The sequence below is a fragment of the Medicago sativa genome, chromosome 4 (genome assembly GCF_051527215.1).
Source record: "Medicago sativa cultivar Bolivia chromosome 4, Bolivia_mono, whole genome shotgun sequence".
In the NCBI taxonomy this organism is placed as follows: Eukaryota; Viridiplantae; Streptophyta; class Magnoliopsida; order Fabales; family Fabaceae; genus Medicago; species Medicago sativa.
The window spans coordinates 47,821,418-47,837,801 of record NC_140752.1 but is presented as its reverse complement, the minus strand read 5'-3'; positions in this window follow the sequence as shown (position 1 = coordinate 47,837,801).

Sequence of the window (16,384 nt, the reverse complement as noted above, 5' to 3'; positions counted from 1 at the left end):
CAGTTCGTCAATTGACCCGATTTGAATCCATGACTCGGTTCTATAAATACCCATAAGGCCAAAAAATTTCATTCTTTCACTTCCCCCACACTTCCTCATCACCTCATGGGCATCTAAGTTGTATAGGTTGTTTAGCATTATTATGACTGCTAAAGAATATTTGCATCTAGGCTTTGAGTCATTTATGTATATGTATTTTGTGGACTGACTTTAAGTCATTTATGACTATATGCAATTTATAACATATATTTATCATTATTTGTTTTAATTTGGTAGAATCCTCGTAATTGCGATTTTTCGAGTACCGATTTTGCTATCTTATATCGATTCTACAAAAGTCCTTGAGTAAAATCCTTCGATCTGATTGCAATTTTATGAGTCCCGATTTTGCTATTTCCTTTCGACTTGAAGTAATTGACAACCTTGGTCACCACACTATTATAATGGAAATGCAATGACAATGCAATCATATCCTATCGCAATGCATATTGTTCCTTTCAACAATCTTCCAAGTCTATCACATGTATTTCAACCCAATGGATTCTATGATATGCATGTTCTTCAAGCTCATATGTTTAACCACATGAATGGAAGGAAGTAGCTCATAATACTCTAAAGATTCATGCTAGCTTCTTAATATTGGATTGTTGAATCTGGTTTTAATTTTGTAGACTTTATTATCGTTCATTTTTTAGATTTTTGAATTAATATGGATTTCTTTTCTTGATTTTTAAGTGGAAGAGATAACTTCTTGTTTTTTTTAGGGGAAGTGGAACAGATAGCTTCGTAATTATTATATTTTAATGTTATGTTATTACACATCAAAATGTTAGCTTGTTATTGTTGTCTATGATACTCTTGAATTGCTCTACTTTGAATAATGTTGCTATTTTTTGTCCATGATACCATAGGGAGAAAGTCATGGTTCTGATAATGGCAAGTTGTGCTTAACTTTAAAATGTTTGTTGTTGATCTAATATAATTTGGAGTTTGCAATAATGTTTCATGACCTTAACTTTTAACTAAGCTTCAAGATTTTTTTTTTTTCTCTTGAAAAATATGTGCAATAATGGGTGTGAGGGTGAGGGTTAAGATGTGTAGGGTTGTTTTGAGTTTCGTTGGTTAGGCTTGGTAGGTTATTGAAGCAATACTCCAAGGTGAGGCTTTGGTAAGCTTTTCCGGATGATTCTTTTTGTGATTCTTTCTAAATAGGAGTTTCATCATCTGAGCAGGTTTTTTTTTTTAAGGAAAATGATGTTCCTCGTGAAAAATTGCATTCCGAAAGCATCACGAGATAAATTGTTATGTACAATAAGTAATTATTTTACTAATAACACCACCCCCATGTATGGTTATTGGGGTGCTTTTTAACAGCTTTTCTCAGTTCGGGACAAAATCGTTGGATAGTTTAGCTGGAATCACCAAATTAGCGCTATCAATTTTTGGTTTGATGAGTGCAATATTCCAAAAATGGTCATTTTTCCTCCAAACTCACGAAATTGCTTTGATAATTTGAACTTTAAAATTCTTGTGATTCAAAATGCAATAAAACAGAATGAAAAATGGATATTTGGGCTAAAATGGATATATGGCAGAATTTTGACCCAAACAGATTTTGTGGATAAAATGGAGAAATGGAATGGAAAGAAAGGGACGCCACACTTTCTAATCCAAGAAAGTGATAAGTCTATGGGATTGATGATCACCACAAGAAAGGATTCTTGATATGATCAAAATTGGTCCAATCCAGAACCAAAGAGCAATTGCTCAAAAACACACATAGTGTAGTTTTTCACTCAAAATAGTCTTGTTTTATTCATAATTTTCGTGTCCTATATATAGGTAGGAGGGACACTTGCTGAATTACAAAGGAAAAGGCAAATAACTCTTAAAATTCCTTCAGCCAAATTAATCTATCATTATTTCCTATGGCTGAAGTAAATTAACATGAATATAAGAAATGGTTACAAGACAAATCAATAAATGAGGGTGGCTGCTCTTGATGTTTATGATTATGGACGTGATTTTGATGATGACAGTGGTTTCATATGCTGAAATGAAATGCCTTCATTGTCTCATTGAAGTCTTGTCTCTTTCTTTTTCAATTCTGCCTTCTTTCCTCCATCAGATTAAATGCTCTTAATGCTTTGTTTTTCTTTTGTCTTCAGCACTCCTTTGCACGAAATAAACACACAAAACACTCCATTTAAAGCTTTGGAAGCTTTAAAATGGATTAAACACACAAAATAACCATACTTAGTGTTTTTGGGCCAATTTTTATTCATTTTTTCATGTATTTTTTTTATATGTTTCCCTCCACATGCTTAATGAGCTCTTGATCTCATCATTCTTCCCCTCTTTAAGAGGATTTGACCTCAAATCCAGACCTGCATAAAATTGAAGTGAGCTATGTAGAAATTTTTCTCCTTGTGATTTTGGGACATAATCATTTTTCCAAAGAACATGACTGTTTTCTACTTGTTGAGAAAAAACTTCTTCATTTGCTTGGTTTCCTTCATGAGTTAAAGAAGAAAGGTTAGGAGATTGCAAAATATTAGAAGAATCCCAACATTTAACTACACATACCAACTTTGATGAAGGTACTAGTGTAATAGTAGGCCAAAACTTCCCAACATTTTTCTCTTCATTTACCTTCTCACTCACCTTTTTCTCTTCTTTTTCCTTCTTGAAGTCTTTCTCATGACTTTCTTTTACAATGAGATCCTCTATTTTTTCAACATCTCTTTCACGCTTTTTATAATCATTTTGAATTTGAAGGAGCTCTTCCTCAAATGTTTTAAAAATAGCAGCAATCCCTCTCTCAATCCTTAGAGCGCTTTCTTCTTTTCTCACTCTTCTTTTCAAGATTTGATCATGACCGACCTTATCATGTGCAATAATGATTTGACAATTTTTAAATGAAAATGTGTATGTGTTGCTGTGTTGGTCATGCTTCGCTCGACGTTGATGCTGCCATGGAAGCCCAAGTAACAAATCTCTTGTTTTGGAAGGCACCACATCACATAGTACCTCATCTTCATATTCTCCAATTTTGAATGACAATCTCACTTGTTTGGTCACCAAAACATCAGCCATGTCTTTAAATTCTGGATCCTCAAGACTATAAAGAATATATGGATCTGGATGCTCCAGAACCGGAAGTCTCCATTTCTCCAGCATTGATGTGCTTGCCATGTTGATCCAATATTTTCTATCAATGAACAACTCACAAACTTTATCATTAACAAGACATCTTGTAAAGAAAAGATTCATTTGTTTGGCTTCCATGAAGGGCCACTAGGAAACAAAATGTTGAAACTTATGAATTTTTTTTTCCTTTGGAATTTTTTTTCTTCTCACTTTTTTTTAATGGTGATTTTTTTTTTTCACACAAAATAAAACAAAGAGGATATAATGAAAGAAAGAAAAATGATATATAACACCTGATTTGTACCAAAGCTCTGATTACCAAATGATGAGTGCAATATTCCAAAAATGGTCATTTTTCCTCCAAACTCACGAAATTGCTTTGATAATTTGAACTTTAAAATTCTTGTGATTCAAAATGCAATAAAACAGAATGAAAAATGGATATTTGGGCTAAAATGGATATATGGCAGAATTTTGACCCAAACAGATTTTGTGGATAAAATGGAGAAATGGAATGGAAAGAAAGGGACGCCACACTTTCTAATCCAAGAAAGTGATAAGTCTATGGGATTGATGATCACCACAAGAAAGGATTCTTGATATGATCAAAATTGGTCCAATCCAGAACCAAAGAGCAATTGCTCAAAAACACACATAGTGTAGTTTTTCACTCAAAATAGTCTTGTTTTATTCATAATTTTCGTGTCCTATATATAGGTAGGAGGGACACTTGCTGAATTACAAAGGAAAAGGCAAATAACTCTTAAAATTCCTTCAGCCAAATTAATCTATCATTATTTCCTATGGCTGAAGTAAATTAACATGAATATAAGAAATGGTTACAAGACAAATCAATAAATGAGGGTGGCTGCTCTTGATGTTTATGATTATGGACGTGATTTTGATGATGACAGTGGTTTCATATGCTGAAATGAAATGCCTTCATTGTCTCATTGAAGTCTTGTCTCTTTCTTTTTCAATTCTGCCTTCTTTCCTCCATCAGATTAAATGCTCTTAATGCTTTGTTTTTCTTTTGTCTTCAGCACTCCTTTGCACGAAATAAACACACAAAACACTCCATTTAAAGCTTTGGAAGCTTTAAAATGGATTAAACACACAAAATAACCATACTTAGTGTTTTTGGGCCAATTTTTATTCATTTTTTCATGTATTTTTTTTATATGTTTCCCTCCACATGCTTAATGAGCTCTTGATCTCATCATTCTTCCCCTCTTTAAGAGGATTTGACCTCAAATCCAGACCTGCATAAAATTGAAGTGAGCTATGTAGAAATTTTTCTCCTTGTGATTTTGGGACATAATCATTTTTCCAAAGAACATGACTGTTTTCTACTTGTTGAGAAAAAACTTCTTCATTTGCTTGGTTTCCTTCATGAGTTAAAGAAGAAAGGTTAGGAGATTGCAAAATATTAGAAGAATCCCAACATTTAACTACACATACCAACTTTGATGAAGGTACTAGTGTAATAGTAGGCCAAAACTTCCCAACATTTTTCTCTTCATTTACCTTCTCACTCACCTTTTTCTCTTCTTTTTCCTTCTTGAAGTCTTTCTCATGACTTTCTTTTACAATGAGATCCTCTATTTTTTCAACATCTCTTTCACGCTTTTTATAATCATTTTGAATTTGAAGGAGCTCTTCCTCAAATGTTTTAAAAATAGCAGCAATCCCTCTCTCAATCCTTAGAGCGCTTTCTTCTTTTCTCACTCTTCTTTTCAAGATTTGATCATGACCGACCTTATCATGTGCAATAATGATTTGACAATTTTTAAATGAAAATGTGTATGTGTTGCTGTGTTGGTCATGCTTCGCTCGACGTTGATGCTGCCATGGAAGCCCAAGTAACAAATCTCTTGTTTTGGAAGGCACCACATCACATAGTACCTCATCTTCATATTCTCCAATTTTGAATGACAATCTCACTTGTTTGGTCACCAAAACATCAGCCATGTCTTTAAATTCTGGATCCTCAAGACTATAAAGAATATATGGATCTGGATGCTCCAGAACCGGAAGTCTCCATTTCTCCAGCATTGATGTGCTTGCCATGTTGATCCAATATTTTCTATCAATGAACAACTCACAAACTTTATCATTAACAAGACATCTTGTAAAGAAAAGATTCATTTGTTTGGCTTCCATGAAGGGCCACTAGGAAACAAAATGTTGAAACTTATGAATTTTTTTTTCCTTTGGAATTTTTTTTCTTCTCACTTTTTTTTAATGGTGATTTTTTTTTTCACACAAAATAAAACAAAGAGGATATAATGAAAGAAAGAAAAATGATATATAACACCTGATTTGTACCAAAGCTCTGATTACCAAATGATGAGTGCAATATTCCAAAAATGGTCATTTTTCCTCCAAACTCACGAAATTGCTTTGATAATTTGAACTTTAAAATTCTTGTGATTCAAAATGCAATAAAACAGAATGAAAAATGGATATTTGGGCTAAAATGGATATATGGCAGAATTTTGACCCAAACAGATTTTGTGGATAAAATGGAGAAATGGAATGGAAAGAAAGGGACGCCACACTTTCTAATCCAAGAAAGTGATAAGTCTATGGGATTGATGATCACCACAAGAAAGGATTCTTGATATGATCAAAATTGGTCCAATCCAGAACCAAAGAGCAATTGCTCAAAAACACACATAGTGTAGTTTTTCACTCAAAATAGTCTTGTTTTATTCATAATTTTCGTGTCCTATATATAGGTAGGAGGGACACTTGCTGAATTACAAAGGAAAAGGCAAATAACTCTTAAAATTCCTTCAGCCAAATTAATCTATCATTATTTCCTATGGCTGAAGTAAATTAACATGAATATAAGAAATGGTTACAAGACAAATCAATAAATGAGGGTGGCTGCTCTTGATGTTTATGATTATGGACGTGATTTTGATGATGACAGTGGTTTCATATGCTGAAATGAAATGCCTTCATTGTCTCATTGAAGTCTTGTCTCTTTCTTTTTCAATTCTGCCTTCTTTCCTCCATCAGATTAAATGCTCTTAATGCTTTGTTTTTCTTTTGTCTTCAGCACTCCTTTGCACGAAATAAACACACAAAACACTCCATTTAAAGCTTTGGAAGCTTTAAAATGGATTAAACACACAAAATAACCATACTTAGTGTTTTTGGGCCAATTTTTATTCATTTTTTCATGTATTTTTTTTATATGTTTCCCTCCACATGCTTAATGAGCTCTTGATCTCATCATTCTTCCCCTCTTTAAGAGGATTTGACCTCAAATCCAGACCTGCATAAAATTGAAGTGAGCTATGTAGAAATTTTTCTCCTTGTGATTTTGGGACATAATCATTTTTCCAAAGAACATGACTGTTTTCTACTTGTTGAGAAAAAACTTCTTCATTTGCTTGGTTTCCTTCATGAGTTAAAGAAGAAAGGTTAGGAGATTGCAAAATATTAGAAGAATCCCAACATTTAACTACACATACCAACTTTGATGAAGGTACTAGTGTAATAGTAGGCCAAAACTTCCCAACATTTTTCTCTTCATTTACCTTCTCACTCACCTTTTTCTCTTCTTTTTCCTTCTTGAAGTCTTTCTCATGACTTTCTTTTACAATGAGATCCTCTATTTTTTCAACATCTCTTTCACGCTTTTTATAATCATTTTGAATTTGAAGGAGCTCTTCCTCAAATGTTTTAAAAATAGCAGCAATCCCTCTCTCAATCCTTAGAGCGCTTTCTTCTTTTCTCACTCTTCTTTTCAAGATTTGATCATGACCGACCTTATCATGTGCAATAATGATTTGACAATTTTTAAATGAAAATGTGTATGTGTTGCTGTGTTGGTCATGCTTCGCTCGACGTTGATGCTGCCATGGAAGCCCAAGTAACAAATCTCTTGTTTTGGAAGGCACCACATCACATAGTACCTCATCTTCATATTCTCCAATTTTGAATGACAATCTCACTTGTTTGGTCACCAAAACATCAGCCATGTCTTTAAATTCTGGATCCTCAAGACTATAAAGAATATATGGATCTGGATGCTCCAGAACCGGAAGTCTCCATTTCTCCAGCATTGATGTGCTTGCCATGTTGATCCAATATTTTCTATCAATGAACAACTCACAAACTTTATCATTAACAAGACATCTTGTAAAGAAAAGATTCATTTGTTTGGCTTCCATGAAGGGCCACTAGGAAACAAAATGTTGAAACTTATGAATTTTTTTTTCCTTTGGAATTTTTTTTCTTCTCACTTTTTTTTAATGGTGATTTTTTTTTTCACACAAAATAAAACAAAGAGGATATAATGAAAGAAAGAAAAATGATATATAACACCTGATTTGTACCAAAGCTCTGATTACCAAATGATGAGTGCAATATTCCAAAAATGGTCATTTTTCCTCCAAACTCACGAAATTGCTTTGATAATTTGAACTTTAAAATTCTTGTGATTCAAAATGCAATAAAACAGAATGAAAAATGGATATTTGGGCTAAAATGGATATATGGCAGAATTTTGACCCAAACAGATTTTGTGGATAAAATGGAGAAATGGAATGGAAAGAAAGGGACGTCACACTTTCTAATCCAAGAAAGTGATAAGTCTATGGGATTGATGATCACCACAAGAAGGATTCTTGATATGATCAAAATTGGTCCAATCCAGAACCAAAGAGCAATTGCTCAAAAACACACATAGTGTAGTTTTTCACTCAAAATAGTCTTGTTTTATTCATAATTTTCGTGTCCTATATATAGGTAGGAGGGACACTTGCTGAATTACAAAGGAAAATGCAAATAACTCTTAAAATTCCTTCAGCCAAATTAATCTATCATTATTTCCTATGGCTGAAGTAAATTAACATGAATATAAGAAATGGTTACAAGACAAATCAATAAATGAGGGTGGCTGCTCTTGATGTTCATGATTATGGACGTGATTTTGATGATGACAGTGGTTTCATATGCTGAAATGAAATGCCTTCATTGTCTCATTGAAGTCTTGTCTCTTTCTTTTTCAATTCTGCCTTCTTTCCTCCATCAGATTAAATGCTCTTAATGCTTTGTTTTTCTTTTGTCTTCAGCACTCCTTTGCACGAAATAAACACACAAAACACTCCATTTAAAGCTTTGGAAGCTTTAAAATGGATTAAACACACAAAATAACCATACTTAGTGTTTTTGGGCCAATTTTTATTCATTTTTTCATGTATTTTTTTTATATGTTTCCTTCCACATGCTTAATGAGCTCTTGATCTCATCATTCTTCCCCTCTTTAAGAGGATTTGACCTCAAATCCAGACCTGCATAAAATTGAAGTGAGCTATGTAGAAATTTTTCTCCTTGTGATTTTGGGACATAATCATTTTTCCAAAGAACATGACTGTTTTCTACTTGTTGAGAAAAAACTTCTTCATTTGCTTGGTTTCCTTCATGAGTTAAAGAAGAAAGGTTAGGAGATTGCAAAATATTAGAAGAATCCCAACATTTAACTACACATACCAACTTTGATGAAGGTACTAGTGTAATAGTAGGCCAAAACTTCCCAACATTTTTCTCTTCATTTACCTTCTCACTCACCTTTTTCTCTTCTTTTTCCTTCTTGAAGTCTTTCTCATGACTTTCTTTTACAATGAGATCCTCTATTTTTTCAACATCTCTTTCACGCTTTTTATAATCATTTTGAATTTGAAGGAGCTCTTCCTCAAATGTTTTAAAAATAGCAGCAATCCCTCTCTCAATCCTTAGAGCGCTTTCTTCTTTTCTCACTCTTCTTTTCAAGATTTGATCATGACCGACCTTATCATGTGCAATAATGATTTGACAATTTTTAAATGAAAATGTGTATGTGTTGCTGTGTTGGTCATGCTTCGCTCGACGTTGATGCTGCCATGGAAGCCCAAGTAACAAATCTCTTGTTTTGGAAGGCACCACATCACATAGTACCTCATCTTCATATTCTCCAATTTTGAATGACAATCTCACTTGTTTGGTCACCAAAACATCAGCCATGTCTTTAAATTCTGGATCCTCAAGACTATAAAGAATATATGGATCTGGATGCTCCAGAACCGGAAGTCTCCATTTCTCCAGCATTGATGTGCTTGCCATGTTGATCCAATATTTTCTATCAATGAACAACTCACAAACTTTATCATTAACAAGACATCTTGTAAAGAAAAGATTCATTTGTTTGGCTTCCATGAAGGGCCACTAGGAAACAAAATGTTGAAACTTATGAATTTTTTTTTCCTTTGGAATTTTTTTTCTTCTCACTTTTTTTTAATGGTGATTTTTTTTTTCACACAAAATAAAACAAAGAGGATATAATGAAAGAAAGAAAAATGATATATAACACCTGATTTGTACCAAAGCTCTGATTACCAAATGATGAGTGCAATATTCCAAAAATGGTCATTTTTCCTCCAAACTCACGAAATTGCTTTGATAATTTGAACTTTAAAATTCTTGTGATTCAAAATGCAATAAAACAGAATGAAAAATGGATATTTGGGCTAAAATGGATATATGGCAGAATTTTGACCCAAACAGATTTTGTGGATAAAATGGAGAAATGGAATGGAAAGAAAGGGACGTCACACTTTCTAATCCAAGAAAGTGATAAGTCTATGGGATTGATGATCACCACAAGAAGGATTCTTGATATGATCAAAATTGGTCCAATCCAGAACCAAAGAGCAATTGCTCAAAAACACACATAGTGTAGTTTTTCACTCAAAATAGTCTTGTTTTATTCATAATTTTCGTGTCCTATATATAGGTAGGAGGGACACTTGCTGAATTACAAAGGAAAATGCAAATAACTCTTAAAATTCCTTCAGCCAAATTAATCTATCATTATTTCCTATGGCTGAAGTAAATTAACATGAATATAAGAAATGGTTACAAGACAAATCAATAAATGAGGGTGGCTGCTCTTGATGTTCATGATTATGGACGTGATTTTGATGATGACAGTGGTTTCATATGCTGAAATGAAATGCCTTCATTGTCTCATTGAAGTCTTGTCTCTTTCTTTTTCAATTCTGCCTTCTTTCCTCCATCAGATTAAATGCTCTTAATGCTTTGTTTTTCTTTTGTCTTCAGCACTCCTTTGCACGAAATAAACACACAAAACACTCCATTTAAAGCTTTGGAAGCTTTAAAATGGATTAAACACACAAAATAACCATACTTAGTGTTTTTGGGCCAATTTTTATTCATTTTTTCATGTATTTTTTTTATATGTTTCCTTCCACATGCTTAATGAGCTCTTGATCTCATCATTCTTCCCCTCTTTAAGAGGATTTGACCTCAAATCCAGACCTGCATAAAATTGAAGTGAGCTATGTAGAAATTTTTCTCCTTGTGATTTTGGGACATAATCATTTTTCCAAAGAACATGACTGTTTTCTACTTGTTGAGAAAAAACTTCTTCATTTGCTTGGTTTCCTTCATGAGTTAAAGAAGAAAGGTTAGGAGATTGCAAAATATTAGAAGAATCCCAACATTTAACTACACATACCAACTTTGATGAAGGTACTAGTGTAATAGTAGGCCAAAACTTCCCAACATTTTTCTCTTCATTTACCTTCTCACTCACCTTTTTCTCTTCTTTTTCCTTCTTGAAGTCTTTCTCATGACTTTCTTTTACAATGAGATCCTCTATTTTTTCAACATCTCTTTCACGCTTTTTATAATCATTTTGAATTTGAAGGAGCTCTTCCTCAAATGTTTTAAAAATAGCAGCAATCCCTCTCTCAATCCTTAGAGCGCTTTCTTCTTTTCTCACTCTTCTTTTCAAGATTTGATCATGACCGACCTTATCATGTGCAATAATGATTTGACAATTTTTAAATGAAAATGTGTATGTGTTGCTGTGTTGGTCATGCTTCGCTCGACGTTGATGCTGCCATGGAAGCCCAAGTAACAAATCTCTTGTTTTGGAAGGCACCACATCACATAGTACCTCATCTTCATATTCTCCAATTTTGAATGACAATCTCACTTGTTTGGTCACCAAAACATCAGCCATGTCTTTAAATTCTGGATCCTCAAGACTATAAAGAATATATGGATCTGGATGCTCCAGAACCGGAAGTCTCCATTTCTCCAGCATTGATGTGCTTGCCATGTTGATCCAATATTTTCTATCAATGAACAACTCACAAACTTTATCATTAACAAGACATCTTGTAAAGAAAAGATTCATTTGTTTGGCTTCCATGAAGGGCCACTAGGAAACAAAATGTTGAAACTTATGAATTTTTTTTTCCTTTGGAATTTTTTTTCTTCTCACTTTTTTTTAATGGTGATTTTTTTTTTCACACAAAATAAAACAAAGAGGATATAATGAAAGAAAGAAAAATGATATATAACACCTGATTTGTACCAAAGCTCTGATTACCAAATGATGAGTGCAATATTCCAAAAATGGTCATTTTTCCTCCAAACTCACGAAATTGCTTTGATAATTTGAACTTTAAAATTCTTGTGATTCAAAATGCAATAAAACAGAATGAAAAATGGATATTTGGGCTAAAATGGATATATGGCAGAATTTTGACCCAAACAGATTTTGTGGATAAAATGGAGAAATGGAATGGAAAGAAAGGGACGTCACACTTTCTAATCCAAGAAAGTGATAAGTCTATGGGATTGATGATCACCACAAGAAGGATTCTTGATATGATCAAAATTGGTCCAATCCAGAACCAAAGAGCAATTGCTCAAAAACACACATAGTGTAGTTTTTCACTCAAAATAGTCTTGTTTTATTCATAATTTTCGTGTCCTATATATAGGTAGGAGGGACACTTGCTGAATTACAAAGGAAAATGCAAATAACTCTTAAAATTCCTTCAGCCAAATTAATCTATCATTATTTCCTATGGCTGAAGTAAATTAACATGAATATAAGAAATGGTTACAAGACAAATCAATAAATGAGGGTGGCTGCTCTTGATGTTCATGATTATGGACGTGATTTTGATGATGACAGTGGTTTCATATGCTGAAATGAAATGCCTTCATTGTCTCATTGAAGTCTTGTCTCTTTCTTTTTCAATTCTGCCTTCTTTCCTCCATCAGATTAAATGCTCTTAATGCTTTGTTTTTCTTTTGTCTTCAGCACTCCTTTGCACGAAATAAACACACAAAACACTCCATTTAAAGCTTTGGAAGCTTTAAAATGGATTAAACACACAAAATAACCATACTTAGTGTTTTTGGGCCAATTTTTATTCATTTTTTCATGTATTTTTTTTATATGTTTCCTTCCACATGCTTAATGAGCTCTTGATCTCATCATTCTTCCCCTCTTTAAGAGGATTTGACCTCAAATCCAGACCTGCATAAAATTGAAGTGAGCTATGTAGAAATTTTTCTCCTTGTGATTTTGGGACATAATCATTTTTCCAAAGAACATGACTGTTTTCTACTTGTTGAGAAAAAACTTCTTCATTTGCTTGGTTTCCTTCATGAGTTAAAGAAGAAAGGTTAGGAGATTGCAAAATATTAGAAGAATCCCAACATTTAACTACACATACCAACTTTGATGAAGGTACTAGTGTAATAGTAGGCCAAAACTTCCCAACATTTTTCTCTTCATTTACCTTCTCACTCACCTTTTTCTCTTCTTTTTCCTTCTTGAAGTCTTTCTCATGACTTTCTTTTACAATGAGATCCTCTATTTTTTCAACATCTCTTTCACGCTTTTTATAATCATTTTGAATTTGAAGGAGCTCTTCCTCAAATGTTTTAAAAATAGCAGCAATCCCTCTCTCAATCCTTAGAGCGCTTTCTTCTTTTCTCACTCTTCTTTTCAAGATTTGATCATGACCGACCTTATCATGTGCAATAATGATTTGACAATTTTTAAATGAAAATGTGTATGTGTTGCTGTGTTGGTCATGCTTCGCTCGACGTTGATGCTGCCATGGAAGCCCAAGTAACAAATCTCTTGTTTTGGAAGGCACCACATCACATAGTACCTCATCTTCATATTCTCCAATTTTGAATGACAATCTCACTTGTTTGGTCACCAAAACATCAGCCATGTCTTTAAATTCTGGATCCTCAAGACTATAAAGAATATATGGATCTGGATGCTCCAGAACCGGAAGTCTCCATTTCTCCAGCATTGATGTGCTTGCCATGTTGATCCAATATTTTCTATCAATGAACAACTCACAAACTTTATCATTAACAAGACATCTTGTAAAGAAAAGATTCATTTGTTTGGCTTCCATGAAGGGCCACTAGGAAACAAAATGTTGAAACTTATGAATTTTTTTTTCCTTTGGAATTTTTTTTCTTCTCACTTTTTTTTAATGGTGATTTTTTTTTTCACACAAAATAAAACAAAGAGGATATAATGAAAGAAAGAAAAATGATATATAACACCTGATTTGTACCAAAGCTCTGATTACCAAATGATGAGTGCAATATTCCAAAAATGGTCATTTTTCCTCCAAACTCACGAAATTGCTTTGATAATTTGAACTTTAAAATTCTTGTGATTCAAAATGCAATAAAACAGAATGAAAAATGGATATTTGGGCTAAAATGGATATATGGCAGAATTTTGACCCAAACAGATTTTGTGGATAAAATGGAGAAATGGAATGGAAAGAAAGGGACGTCACACTTTCTAATCCAAGAAAGTGATAAGTCTATGGGATTGATGATCACCACAAGAAGGATTCTTGATATGATCAAAATTGGTCCAATCCAGAACCAAAGAGCAATTGCTCAAAAACACACATAGTGTAGTTTTTCACTCAAAATAGTCTTGTTTTATTCATAATTTTCGTGTCCTATATATAGGTAGGAGGGACACTTGCTGAATTACAAAGGAAAATGCAAATAACTCTTAAAATTCCTTCAGCCAAATTAATCTATCATTATTTCCTATGGCTGAAGTAAATTAACATGAATATAAGAAATGGTTACAAGACAAATCAATAAATGAGGGTGGCTGCTCTTGATGTTCATGATTATGGACGTGATTTTGATGATGACAGTGGTTTCATATGCTGAAATGAAATGCCTTCATTGTCTCATTGAAGTCTTGTCTCTTTCTTTTTCAATTCTGCCTTCTTTCCTCCATCAGATTAAATGCTCTTAATGCTTTGTTTTTCTTTTGTCTTCAGCACTCCTTTGCACGAAATAAACACACAAAACACTCCATTTAAAGCTTTGGAAGCTTTAAAATGGATTAAACACACAAAATAACCATACTTAGTGTTTTTGGGCCAATTTTTATTCATTTTTTCATGTATTTTTTTTATATGTTTCCTTCCACATGCTTAATGAGCTCTTGATCTCATCATTCTTCCCCTCTTTAAGAGGATTTGACCTCAAATCCAGACCTGCATAAAATTGAAGTGAGCTATGTAGAAATTTTTCTCCTTGTGATTTTGGGACATAATCATTTTTCCAAAGAACATGACTGTTTTCTACTTGTTGAGAAAAAACTTCTTCATTTGCTTGGTTTCCTTCATGAGTTAAAGAAGAAAGGTTAGGAGATTGCAAAATATTAGAAGAATCCCAACATTTAACTACACATACCAACTTTGATGAAGGTACTAGTGTAATAGTAGGCCAAAACTTCCCAACATTTTTCTCTTCATTTACCTTCTCACTCACCTTTTTCTCTTCTTTTTCCTTCTTGAAGTCTTTCTCATGACTTTCTTTTACAATGAGATCCTCTATTTTTTCAACATCTCTTTCACGCTTTTTATAATCATTTTGAATTTGAAGGAGCTCTTCCTCAAATGTTTTAAAAATAGCAGCAATCCCTCTCTCAATCCTTAGAGCGCTTTCTTCTTTTCTCACTCTTCTTTTCAAGATTTGATCATGACCGACCTTATCATGTGCAATAATGATTTGACAATTTTTAAATGAAAATGTGTATGTGTTGCTGTGTTGGTCATGCTTCGCTCGACGTTGATGCTGCCATGGAAGCCCAAGTAACAAATCTCTTGTTTTGGAAGGCACCACATCACATAGTACCTCATCTTCATATTCTCCAATTTTGAATGACAATCTCACTTGTTTGGTCACCAAAACATCAGCCATGTCTTTAAATTCTGGATCCTCAAGACTATAAAGAATATATGGATCTGGATGCTCCAGAACCGGAAGTCTCCATTTCTCCAGCATTGATGTGCTTGCCATGTTGATCCAATATTTTCTATCAATGAACAACTCACAAACTTTATCATTAACAAGACATCTTGTAAAGAAAAGATTCATTTGTTTGGCTTCCATGAAGGGCCACTAGGAAACAAAATGTTGAAACTTATGAATTTTTTTTTCCTTTGGAATTTTTTTCTTCTCACTTTTTTCTAATGGTGATTTTTTTTTTCACACAAAATAAAACAAAGAGGATATAATGAAAGAAAGAAAAATGATATATAACACCTGATTTGTACCAAAGCTCTGATTACCAAATGATGAGTGCAATATTCCAAAAATGGTCATTTTTCCTCCAAACTCACGAAATTGCTTTGATAATTTGAACTTTAAAATTCTTGTGATTCAAAATGCAATAAAACAGAATGAAAAATGGATATTTGGGCTAAAATGGATATATGGCAGAATTTTGACCCAAACAGATTTTGTGGATAAAATGGAGAAATGGAATGGAAAGAAAGGGACGTCACACTTTCTAATCCAAGAAAGTGATAAGTCTATGGGATTGATGATCACCACAAGAAGGATTCTTGATATGATCAAAATTGGTCCAATCCAGAACCAAAGAGCAATTGCTCAAAAACACACATAGTGTAGTTTTTCACTCAAAATAGTCTTGTTTTATTCATAATTTTCGTGTCCTATATATAGGTAGGAGGGACACTTGCTGAATTACAAAGGAAAATGCAAATAACTCTTAAAATTCCTTCAGCCAAATTAATCTATCATTATTTCCTATGGCTGAAGTAAATTAACATGAATATAAGAAATGGTTACAAGACAAATCAATAAATGAGGGTGGCTGCTCTTGATGTTCATGATTATGGACGTGATTTTGATGATGACAGTGGTTTCATATGCTGAAATGAAATGCCTTCATTGTCTCATTGAAGTCTTGTCTCTTTCTTTTTCAATTCTGCCTTCTTTCCTCCATCAGATTAAATGCTCTTAATGCTTTGTTTTTCTTTTGTCTTCAGCACTCCTTTGCACGAAATAAACACACAAAACACTCCATTTAAAGCTTTGGAAG